Source organism: Elephantulus edwardii, unplaced genomic scaffold (genome assembly GCF_000299155.1).
Source record: "Elephantulus edwardii isolate Elephantulus edwardi_28Jun2011 unplaced genomic scaffold, EleEdw1.0 scaffold00099, whole genome shotgun sequence".
NCBI lineage: Eukaryota > Metazoa > Chordata > Mammalia > Macroscelidea > Macroscelididae > Elephantulus > Elephantulus edwardii.
Window position 1 is genome coordinate 6654925 of NW_006399849.1, and position 12511 is coordinate 6667435.

A 12511-nucleotide genomic window follows, 5' to 3' on the forward strand; every position below is an offset into this window, starting at 1 on the left:
CAGTTCCACTATTCCTCCTCCATGCTGTGATACAGTGTTATTAGCATGAGCAGTTATAAATCTATTGCCTTCCTTACTCTAACTTGATTTTTTAAAACTTAAATTTATTATTAATTTCAGTAAAAATTACAGAGATTTTGGATTTCCATTCATTCATTGTTACACAGTTCTCCCCTCCCAACCTCCCCCTGTTGGAACTTAGAACACTACCCTCCTGGAAAAGTAAAAGAAAAATTCTTTCATTGTTTTACAAACCCTCTGCTAGGTCCACTCCGCCATGTAGCCTTTGCCCTGGACTCCTGTCATGACAAAAATACCTAATCACATATCCCTTTTAAACAGTTTTCTCCTTCATCTGTTTAAATGCAGTATACATTATTGAACCTAACTTTCTCAGTCTTTCTCCAACCCCAAGGTCAGTCCTGTTTTACAACAGTGGCACCATGCAGTATTTGTCCTTTCATGACTGAGATACTTCACTTAGCATAATGTCCTCCAGAGTCACCCATTTTGAATAATATTGCATGAGTTCCTTGTTTTTCAATGCAGCATAGTGTTCCATTGTGTGAATATACCACAGCTTCTCTAGCCATTCGTTTGTTGATGGGCACTTAGGTTGTTTCCAACTCCTTGCTATTGTGAGCAAAGCTGCAATAAACATGGGTGTGAATATATCTGCCTGGATGTCAGCTATGGTCTTTTGGGGTATATTCCCAGTAGTGGAATTGCTGGGTCAAATGGTATCTCTATTTACAACTTTTTGAGAAAGCGTCATAGTGCCTTCCACAGTGGTTGCACCATTTTACACTCCCACCAATAATCAATAAGGGTTCCAGTTTCTCCGCAACCTCGCCAGCATTGGCTGTTTGCTGTTCTTCTATGTTTTGCTATTTTTGCTGGGGTGAGATGATATCTCATAGTTGTTATACTATTCTTGATCTTAGTCCTAATATATGTAAAAGTTTAGATTACATTAGTAATCTTATAAACAAATTCCTCTTTGTGATACTACTATGAAATCTCTGTGGGTATATAGGATGGTGAGCATGGGGGGAAATGACTTGCCAGTGAAGTATTATAAAGAGATGCGTTTTATAAAGAGATGCTTACAGATACTTTTGAAAATAGAAATTCTAGCTTTCTCTGCATTGTCAACCATTTCTTGATATGTGTTAATGTAGGAACATATCAGTGCTGGAAAGCATACAATAAGCAAGAAGTAAAAGAAAGTATGAAGAATGCCTGCAGATAAAAATATACAATATTCACTTCTGGGATTTACCTATTAAAATACTTTTCTATTGACTTCATATCACTAATATGAGGAGCTCTGATATACAGTGATGAGACCACAACCAGAAGCTCAAGCTCACTAACTGCTCCATGTGAAGAAGTTGGGATATCTTGAAAACCCACTGGAACAATTCTACTCTATCTTATAGGGATACTTCAGTTGGAATAGACTCAAATAAAGTGGAATCGCCAATAAGCTTTTCTTTCTAAAAACTATTAAATAATTTCACATCCCCCTCTTTGTAGTCTGTGGATTTAAAAATAAATATGTATAATCCTTATTTATTACCCCTGCCACAATTTGGAAGAGGTGACGTAGTTTCCTAGTGTGCGACACCTACGCTAGTTGAGTCAGCAGTTTTGGGAAGAGATTTATTTCAATTTCTTGCATTAAATAAATTAAAACTTAGGGCTAATCACCTGTTAAATATAAGAATATTGTCATTATACAGATAGGTGTACTAGTCCGAGAGGGTGAGCTCATACAGATATTATATAAAATCTCATTTTGAATCCAGCGTCAACAATCTCCATGTGATCACTCAGAGTGATAACACGTATAATGTAAAGAATAGATAAGTGTTTGATTCCCAGCAGAAGTTTTGATTGACCCATAAGAGTGGATCAAGCAAAATAAAGACAACATTTCTACCAAAAACAATCTGATATTTTGTGTTTTAAATCTTATTTCAAAACATCATATTTTATTTTTAAAGGAATGATAGTTTGTCACTGAAATATTTCCTTTTTTAAATATTTTCTTGATCTTATGTGTTTTCATTAATGGAACACAAGCTGAGATCAAAAGGGAGAAAATTTACAAATTGTGTATTTTGATGCAATTTTGTGAGACATGCTCTAAGAGGACTCTCAGGGTAGAATTGGTGGGGTGCAGGACAGCTCTTCAGGTGCATGCAGTTAGAGTGGTCCCAGCCAGGTAGTAGCAGATATAATTGGGTGATATATCCAACTGGACAAACAGGGGTTAACATCAAGGCTTGAGAGGAGGGCAATTTTCCTGTGGAATCTGACAGAGCAAAAAAGATGAGATTGGTGAATATTTAAAACGTCGGCCACATAGGGTAAGTGAGGAGCATAGAATTATCTTTGCCTGCCATGCTTTTCAAAATCTTCCACTTTCAATTTTTCAGCAGTTTCCCAGAGCACTTAAGATAAAATGCACTGTTTATCAGGGATCTTTGGCTGTCAGGAACTTGGTGTCTGCTGCCTTTACGATGGTGCCTTCTCTGCATTTGCCATGTCTCATAACACTGTCTTTGGGGGGAAAATAAATAAATAAAATGGGCTTATTATTCTCTGCTTTTCTCTCATTTTCTCCAACCTTTACAACCTTTGCTCCATCGTCTCTAAAATTTACATTCAGCTTGTGAAAACTTTGACGTAACTAAAAATAGGTTGTAATAAATTGTGTTCCAGTATCTCCTACAAACTAAAAAGGAAATGTACTTGAGAATAAAAATCCGCTCACTTATTTTTATGTAGTTAAAAGAGTATCAATTCTAGAATTAAACAAACAAAAACCCAAAGACCCCAGTTACCCTCAAGTCAGTTCAGACCCATACCATCCTCAAGTGTGTCAAATTGTGCTCCATGGAGTTCTCAAATAGCTCTTTCTTTTCTGGTAGATTCACACTGCCAGTCGCCCTCTTAGTAATCCAGTGCCTGACCACTTGTGATACCTTGGATCTCAGTGGCATGGTGGTTAAAGAGTTTAGCTGCTCAACAAGACATCAGCAGTCAGAACTGGCTGGCCACAGTGTGAGAGGAAGGTGAAGCAATCTGCTTCAGGGAAGATTTCTATGATTGTGGAAGCCCAGCTATGAATTGGTATAAACTCCATTGAAGTGGTTTTGTTAGAGGATTGTTGTTGTTACGTATCACAGACCTCCAGCAGGTTTTCAGAGGCTGTAAATTACACAGGAGGAGATTGTCCTTCTTTCTCTGATGAGGTGGCTTGTGGATTTGGACCATCTTCCTTTGGATTGACAGCATAATCCTTACCTACTAGGCTACCAGAGTTGTCATCTGGTTAGACAATCATTAAGTAAGTGAGTTTTGTGATGTGCCTCCTTCACCCGAAGAGATTGTCTTCTTAACCTCTCTGTGTATGTCACAGAAACTAAGTGAGCATTTCATAGAGTAGGTATACACACTAACTGCAGTTACCTAAAATCTATTACTACAGATTAAGTTTTGAGTTCTTACTTAACATTTCCATTTTATACACTAGACTGTGGTTAAAAGTATGGAGTCATTCATAAAACACATCTGGAACTGATTTTCAAGTGTTTATTACACTCTTCATCTCTTTAGAGTACTGCCTGCCAAGATCTCCGCTTCATACCCATAACCAAATAGTTAAGATATATTTTCTACAAAGCAGAGCTGCCCTGGCTCTGTGGAAATCCTTTCAACTGCTACACCAAGTTTCTAATCTCGAATCTGTAAAAGACTTAAAATTGCTGTGATTCATAGGGAAACTGTTTTAATAGGTGATGTGTTACCTGTTTTGTATGTGAATTATCCCCACATGTTTCTGATAAAAAATTAGAAATGATGTGTGCACATTTAGGTCCTAAAAGACACAATTGATCCACATGACATCATTCCAGAAAACAGAAACACATGATCTTACTTACATACAACCCTTCTCGAAAGCTGGGAGCAACTCCTAAATTTTCCCATTTTAAAGCTACCAACACTTGTACCTTTTTAACTGCCCTTGTCAAAAAAATAAATGCTTTAGGTATATATTTTAATAAAAATTTTCAGTATTACTTAACCATGCTTGCAAGTTATCAGCTTGCAAGTTACCAGCAAGGGCTAATATTTCATGCTATTGACAAACTCTGAGGATGACATCCTGAAATGTTTTCACCCAAGAAGTTCACATAGAATATCCACCCTCATCATCTGTATTTACACATTTTGTTCATTAGTGATCAGTGGCTGAAGTTAAAAGTATTGCCCTTCTCCAAAACCTATATTTTTTGTATTAGTTTCCTCAAAGTTCCTGCAATAAATGAAATCATCTCCCTTGAACAAGGTTGGAATGAATCACACACATCAATGAATCCTAAGTTACTGGAAATAGTAATGTGGCTCATATGATTATATTATTTTCCACTTGTTCTTTTTATTTTAACACTGTAATAATAAGTCACATCAATCATATTTTTACAGTGAATGTCTTTCTTTTTTAAAAAACCAGTCATCAAGAAACAGTTTTTGAGAGGAATCTCACTGTTTTCCCAGATCTAAAATAAAGTGCTTTATATATTGCAAAAAAAATCATCAATTTTTAAAATGAGGTTAAAAAGGTGTATATTATTATTATTCATTTAAGAGGACTGAGATTTAGCAGTTTTCTTGTCAACACAGCAGAGAAAATGAATTCATTTGAATATAAATTTTTCTAGCTCATCATCTTTGTCTTTGCAGAAATAATAAACTAAAAACAGCAAAAAGTACAAAGTACTTGCACCTCTGAATTCATAACCCTCCATCCCCAGGCACCACTCATGGATCTCTCTCTGTTCAGTATGACCGTGGTGCTGATTTTGACTCCTGATGATTCTGCGTGTATCCTCCTTAGCACTTGCAATAGTGATGGCTGACTCATTTGGAAGCAATTTGGTCAACATTTCTTCCAAGGTGCATGAAGATAGATTCGAACCTCCAGTTTTTCAATTAGAATCTGAAAATATTAACTATTAGAACTACTCAGAGAATCCCATTTAGATTTAGATCTATGTAACTGTGAGTTTTGTGTAAGGTTGGATGGGACAACACATATCACATACTTCTGATGTTTGGCCTAGCTTAAAACACAGTCAGTGGTCAGTGTGCTTTGTTGTTTCTTGGTGTACCTTTGAGTCAGATCCAACACATAGCTGAACCTCCAGTGGGTTTTCACAGGCAGTTAAATTACATGGAAGATTTCTCATCTTTCTCCCATGGAGCAGCTGGTGGATTTGACCTGTATGCCTTTGGAATTGTAGCACAGCTCCTTACCACTAGGCCACCGGACCTCCCTTTATTACCCCTCAATTCAGTCCTCACTTTAATGTCACTCAGGAAAAAAAAAAAATAGCATCTACTGCCATAAAATAAAATTAGACATGATAAAGCTGAGAGAGTAGCCTGAAGTCATTTTCAACAGTGTAAAAGATCTTTAGTAATTCCACTTTTATCTGTAGAAAAAGTTTTCTATTATTATACTCACATTTAATAGCTTGCCTCTGGAAACCCTATGAACTTGGAGAGAGGATGAAAGGCACACAAGGGTCAAGGACTCTCCTTCATAGGGTCGCTATGAGTCGCCTGCGACTCGACAGCACTTAACAACAACAATTTGTGTGTGCGCACGTGTGTGTACCATCAAATTGGATCTAACTGGTCCAGGAGGAGATTGACCCCCTCTTCTCCAGTAGAGATTCTGGTGGATTCGAACCACATACCTCTGGGATTGAAGTGCAGTTTTTGCCACTAGGCCACCAGAGCTCCCTATGCTTGCATTTTCTGTACATCTCAAAGTAAAATAAATATCTTCCTTTTGGACTCTGCTAGCCTCTATCAGTCGCTGCATACTGCTGCTTAAAAGACACATTCTGAGAGTCCAAAGTGCTTCTTTACCACATGTACATACAGAAGAGAAATTGTGTTCCTTTCTCCAGATATAACCAAGTTTGCTTCCTTCAATATTCACTAAAAAAAAGGAGGTGATAATATGTTGTTTCATTCCCTATGATGTCCCCAGAACCTAGAACAGTACTTGACATGTAGTGCTATTTGGAAAGTACTTGGAGAAGAACAAATGAAAACATAACTTTTGCAGTAAATTCACAAGCATTTGTGGCTTTTTAATATTCTTTTAGCTATAGGTTTCTGTTCAACCATGTATATGTTCTAGGGCCTCCAATAATGCTGCATGGCAAATGTACATCACCATTTAAAGAGGTGACATTTTAATGAGAAAGTGACAATCTGTAACGAGGTATTTCCAATTGAAAGCATTGAAGTCAAGCACTGATAGGCTGTTTTTCCATCCACATATTTTCATTTTCCCTGATGCAATAATTGTCTGGGTAGTTTTCACTTGCCTTTAGCTGGTTTCACTTGCAAATATAGAAAGTCTGGTTTTCATTTAGCCTGTGTGACTCCATGACTCCACACTGGCATTGCTCATTGGATTCGCTCATTCTCTCATGAAATAAAATGCCTTACTCCTATAGAATGTCAGTAAATCGAAGGAGGATAAAGCAGTTACCGTAGTTAATGAAGGTACAGATATTAACTCACAGGACATTAACAAACAGAACCAACTGACAGTTTTTCTTACCTATGTTCGAGAAGCCATCATTATGTTTTAAAGAAGTGATGGTATGAGAAAGACTGGCTATACCTTCAGCCTCGCTCAAGGTCTCTGAGCCTTAAAGAGGCCTAGCCAGTCACCTGGGGTGGCAGTGCTGGCATGTAAAAATTCCATCTCAAGATTCCTACATGACAAGGAAATAGCAGTCCACATATCATATCCTTGAAAAAGCATCCTCCAATCTAGGAATAGGGAAAGACAACATAGATTGAAAAGAAGTGCCCATCAACAAATGAATGGAGAGAGGAGCTATGGTATATTCACACAATGGAATACTATGCTGCATTAAAAAACAAGGAACTCATGAACTATACAAAATGAGTGACCCTGGAGAACATTATGCTGAGTGAAATATCTCAGTCACAAAAGGACAAATACTGCATAGTGCCATTGTTATAATGTGGGTCTGACACTGGAGTTGGGGGGGAAACTAAAAGGGGATAACTTATGTATACTGCATTGAAACAGATGAGGAAGAGAACTGTTTAGGAGGACTATATGATTAGGTATTATTATAATGACAAGAGTCCAGAATGATAGCTGCATAGTGGAGTGGACTGCAGAGGGATTGTGTAACAATGAAATATATATATATTTTACTTTTCAAAGAGAAAAGTGAACTAGGAGGGAAGGGTGGGCCGGGAGGAAAATATGCAACAATCAATGAATGGAAATCCAAAGTCACTGCAAACTTTCAATAAAATAAAAAAATATTGAAAATAAGTAGAACCACACTTTGATAACTTTAGTCATATTACTATGCTACTTAGAATAGCTAACTTTTTAATTTGAGGCTCTAAAAGTCTATAAACACAAAAGTATAAATTATAGCCAAATAATATTTCATTTAAAAATAATACATAAAAAGCTATATTTTTTAAAAAGACTGTATTTAGCAAAAGATTATGTAGAATAGGTTTAATAACCTGTGAAAATCATGAGTTTTAGTGACAAAGTGTATCAGATCAAAGACTTCTCTAGCTACAAAGAACGCTTTTATTTTCAGAATTTCAATCCTATCCCCTATATTATTAGACAAGGGTTTGTAGAGACTATGGGTCTGTAGATTATTTCATTAAAATCTTACTGGTTAAGAACTAAACCAGCCCATATGTAGTGCGTGCAATTTCTGATTACTGTGCTATGCATCTGAGACCTGGACAATTAATAAGGGTGATAGAAGAATGGATGCCTTTGAGCTGTGGTGTTGGAGAAGATCACTGAACATTCCATGGGTGGCCATGCAGAATAATAGATAGATCTTGGAGAGGGTGCAACCAGAGTGCTTTTTGGGGGCAAGAATGATGAGGCTTCGCCTGACATACTTTGGACATATTTCTAGGAGGTGCTATTCCTTGGAGAAGGACATGATGCTGGGAAGGATGGAGGGTTGGTGAAGAAGAGGAAGATCTTCAACCAGGTGGATTGACGTGGTCTCTGCTGCAATGGGCTCTTGTGTGTCAGGAAGTGTGAGGACGGCTCAGGACAGGACTGGTTTCAGGTCTTTTGTTTATAGGGATGCTATGAGTCATACTTGACTTGATGACACCTTACAACAACAACCATCTCACTTTACCGTGGTTGCTTTATTGTGCTTATCAGTTATATACACACATACACATCTACACACAGGATTGCCACAAACCTTAAGGCATTTGTGTGTGTGCCTGTGTCTGTGTATATATATGTATTGTATTAATAACCTGGTGCTTTGTGGAAAACCTGCATCAACTGGTCTATCAGCACCACTTTCCCAACAACATGTATTCACTTTGGGTCTTTGGGTGACATTCTGATGATTCTCACATTTCATAGTTTTCCATAATGCTACCATTATGTGAATACATAATAGACTGCAGAATGGGGTACATAAGACTTTTATATGCACGGGGAAATAAAAAGGATTTGTATTACTCACTTTATTGCAGTATTCACTTTATTGCTGCAGTCTGGTGCCAAACACTCCAGATGCTGGCGGTCTCCCCCTGCACTCATCTGTTCTTTCCTTCCTTCATTCTCTCTGACTTCCTTCCCTTCCTTTGCACCACTCTTACTGCTCTCCTTTCATTTATTCCTTTCCTGTTATCTTATAAAAAAGGAATTGATGTTTTCACAAAAATAACAAAAGTGACAAAGTATTGAGTCCTTTTGTTTTTAAAGTTAAGAATATTTTGAAAAGGGAAACTTTGTTGAAGCGGAAAAATGGACATTCTTATAATCAGCATCACCAAGCAGCTTAGAGACCTATCTGTAGTTACACGATAGGCATACTTTGCTGATAAAAAGATAAATGATTGATGAGTAAAAAAGTAATATCCTTTTCCCAGTGAAAATAAAAACTCCTTGCACTAAGCCCTGAAAAAATATTATTTAATGGGTAATCATTACTTCAAGGATCTCTTCAAAGCTCTGAAATGGATGAGATTGTAGTCAATGTGTTTACAATACTCTGCTGCACAGCAAAGCACAAATCCCAAAGTCTGGACATGGCCATGTGCAAGTCAACACTTTTCTACACCTCTGCTTTACCAATGCTAATATTTGAATGCTAAATAGTCTTGATGTGCTGTTTCAATGGACACAAAGTATGTGGAAACACTTATAAAGAGGATTTTTAAAAAAGACTATGAACAGGAGGTCTAAATAAGAACAGTGTAACATGGATTAAGAGTTAAATCATAATTGTTCCCCTTGCTTACCAAGGGTTCTATCTCAAGCATGCAGCTCTTAGTAGTTTAATGTGAAATACCTACCCAAAAAGAAAACTTGGTATAGTTTGGCGAAAGAACATATTTTTAATATCCTTTTTAAAGCTTTTTAAAAAATGTTGTTAAAGGGTAGAATCCATTACCTTTAGTAACCAAGACATAAAATACGTAAGACATTAGGATAAATTTAGAAACATTTAAGAAACCTGAGCTGTACATTCATCTGAAGTTGTACAATTTCATTGCATACAGCAAATAACTCAAAATGACCAGGATCCCATGGAGAAAATATGGTCACAGTCTAATGAAGCCCACAAACCACTGGCTGGGAAAAAGATCAGGACCCACTATAATGATGTCCTTTCAAGAGAGGATTGAGAAGTATGGGGTTCAGAGGGAAGTGATAGAAGAGATAGACTGAGATGTATAACCATCTCAATCTTAAAAAATGTTAGTGATTTGTTGTTGTTATGTGCTCTCTAGTTGCCTGCAACTCTTAGTGAACTCATATACAACAGCCCTAAACCCTGCTCCATCCTGTGCGAATCTTACTGTCTCTGACACACCTACTCCTGTTATCCCAGTTATTGAATCAATCCATCTCAAGGGTCTTCCTGTCTTGCTTTATAAACCCTCTAATTTACCCAGCATGACATTCCTCTACAAGGACTGGTCCCTCCTTGTAACATGTCCAAAATATCTCAGATGAAGACTCAGAATCCTTGCCTCCAAGGAGCAGCCTAATCTCACCTTCTCTAGAATGAACCTGTTTGTTTTCCTAGCAGCTCATGGTATATTCAACACTCTGCTCCAGCACCACACCTCAAAGGCATCAATTCTTCTATTATCATCCCTAGTCATTGTCTAGCTTTCTAAAGACTATGGCTTGGATTAGGTGCACCTTAGTCTTCAGACTGACATCATTGCTCTTCAGTACTTTGAAGAGGTCTCTGACATCAGACTGCCCCAATGCAATTCATATTTAAATCTCCTAGCTGCTGATAGAAAAGATAAACTTTAAGAAAAAGGTGAGAGAATTGTGGTGAACTTCCCCCCCCTTGATGTTGTCATCTGCTATCAGTCAGAATCAGCTCATACTTAGTCCTCCAGAGAGTGTTCACAGGCTGTAAAGTATATGGGAGGAGACTGCCCAACTTTCTGCCACAGAACAGCTGGTGGATTCAAATATATGCCTTTCAGTGGTTAGTGCAACTCCTTACCACTAGGACACCAGAGCTTCCTTTTTCCCTCTACTTCCCCACAAATGTATTTTCCTTTGGGCAATGTGTTTCCTCTTCTTACCCCCTCTTGCCCCAGCCACCCCACCCCAACACACAGATGAAAGAGCCTTAGAACAAGAGTACTGTGCTTACTGCTGTTTATAAAACAACTTGAAAGAGAATCTCAGAAGTTTAGAGTAGAAATATTTTTATGCAGATGAATATTTATCCTTTGGGTTCTTTTTCTTATTTTCCCTTCTCATTCTAAATTAATATGTTTAGCATAGAAACAAGATCTAAAAGCCTTTGTAGTCAGGCATGATTGAGATCTCATGGAAAAGTAATGTCTGCCTGTGACCTTCGATGCCTGAAGTTGTTTCTTGCTTAATGGCCCCTGTCACAATGACAATTGTGTTCCTTCCTTACTGGCGGCTCAAAGGAGTTAACATCCGAAGAAGACTGCCTTTTGTTGAATTTAAAAAAGAAAGAAAACAAAAAGCCCAAGAAAACCTTCTCTCCCTTATTTATTAGTATTTCTTTAGATTTGCTTCCTAGATATCATTCTTCAAGTTAGCCATCTGTGTTGGTGGATATTTCTGCAAGTATAGGGACTGCATCTGAGCAATCAAGAAATGTCAACACATAGTCAATCTCAACAGATTGTTTCTGGAGGAAAACAGAATTACTAAACTTCAGAGCCTGGATGCACTTTCCAAGCTCCCCACGCTGGGTATGTAGAGCAAATAATGAGGTTTCTTTACATCAAGGAGCTGCTGCAGAGTCTGGTGAACCTACAGGAGCTCTGCCTCAGCCACAGGGGCAGCAAGGTCGTTAGGGGCCTGCAGAACAATGTCAAGCTCACGTCATTGGACAGAGTATCAAATAGCATCAAAAAGATTGAAAATAGCAGCTGTCTAGCAGAACTATGGGGATTCTGGATGAATGACAATCTCATCAGGTCCTGAAATGACCTGGACGAACCACTCGCTTCTTCGTCCAAGGCTGCAGGAGCTGAGAAGCTGGACCTGGAGCAGAAACCTCTGTAGAAGGGCATGCACCCTCCTCCATGACTGGGAGAGATCACGGTGGCTCTCTTCAATTTACTGTAGATTGATGTTACATTGTTCAGTTTCTGCAGCCCCTGCTCCTCCCTGGTCCCTCTCCACAAGGGAATTTCTCAGTCATGGCTTAAGAATTTACCTGTTGCCCTGGAATTGTCACTCTGCCGATAATCACAAGTCCAATGCAAATAAAAGGCATTAAGTGTTGTTGTTGTTGTGTTATGTTGTGATTTTTTAATTAGTCTATTGTATATTCCAGCTCTGTTCCTCAACATTTTTGGTAAGCTCGGTCCACTCAATCTATCCAAGCCCCGGTTTCATTCTTTATAAAACATGATGGATCGATGCTATATGTAAGATTAATGAGGATTCACAGATGGTGAATATGAGCAATTAGAACTGAGTCTCACATCTAGTGTGTAATAGCAGAAGTTGGCAATTTTGATAGAGACAAGTTCAGTGAACGTGGACTCAGTAGTGAAATCAAAATAGATTGGTTTTGACCTTATTAACTGTTACTCACCAGCTCTATGGTTTTCCGTCTAACTCTCAATGATGTATCTCCATCATGGTAAAAAATACAGTAAAAACTATTCTTTAAGGTGTTTGTGGGTATAAACTGAAAGGCTTTCTGTTAAATGAATGTTGCTGCTTGGCATTTATGAGGCGGACATAAACATTGCTACCTTTTGCTGTCCATTTTTCAAGTTCTTATGAGGTTTAGTTTTTTCTTTGCTAGTGGGTAAACTTAAGCTTAAGAAATGCTGAGCGAGTTCGGCCCTTTTGATTTTCTGACTCTAGCTCCTCGCACATTTCATTGTAGTATTTTGCTTT

General features: G+C 37.9%; 1 protein-coding gene and 1 pseudogene across 4 annotated transcripts in view; both read left to right on the forward strand.

The window, feature by feature from the left end:
* LOC102857828 overlaps positions 1–11662 on the forward strand; it is a 44456-nt pseudogene extending 32794 nt beyond the window's left edge.
* The window catches only part of PDE4D (phosphodiesterase 4D, cAMP-specific), a 2352803-nt gene that overhangs the window by 1528346 nt on the left and 811946 nt on the right, over positions 1–12511 (forward strand). The window lies entirely within an intron of this gene.